This window comes from Penaeus monodon, chromosome 28 (genome assembly GCF_015228065.2).
Source record: "Penaeus monodon isolate SGIC_2016 chromosome 28, NSTDA_Pmon_1, whole genome shotgun sequence".
In the NCBI taxonomy this organism is placed as follows: domain Eukaryota; kingdom Metazoa; phylum Arthropoda; class Malacostraca; order Decapoda; family Penaeidae; genus Penaeus; species Penaeus monodon.
The window spans coordinates 20,079,883-20,080,116 of NC_051413.1; positions in this window are offsets into that span (position 1 = coordinate 20,079,883).

Consider the following 234-nt stretch of genomic DNA (forward strand, 5'->3'; position numbering starts at 1 on the left):
TGATTGCGAGTCATCATCCCCGACGAGGAACTCCGGCCGGTTGTCGAGAAGAAAAAATTAAATTTTCGTAGCGCTTCATGATGGAAACTGGAGTGTAATATCCGACCTTTTCCATGCAAATTCGATATTTTATAGCCACGGTCCCTATTTTATTGGAGAAACGCCGGCCAGCTTGTGATCTATGACATAATAAGGAATGGGGAAGCTGTTCGTTTTGTCTCCCGTAAAGGACCA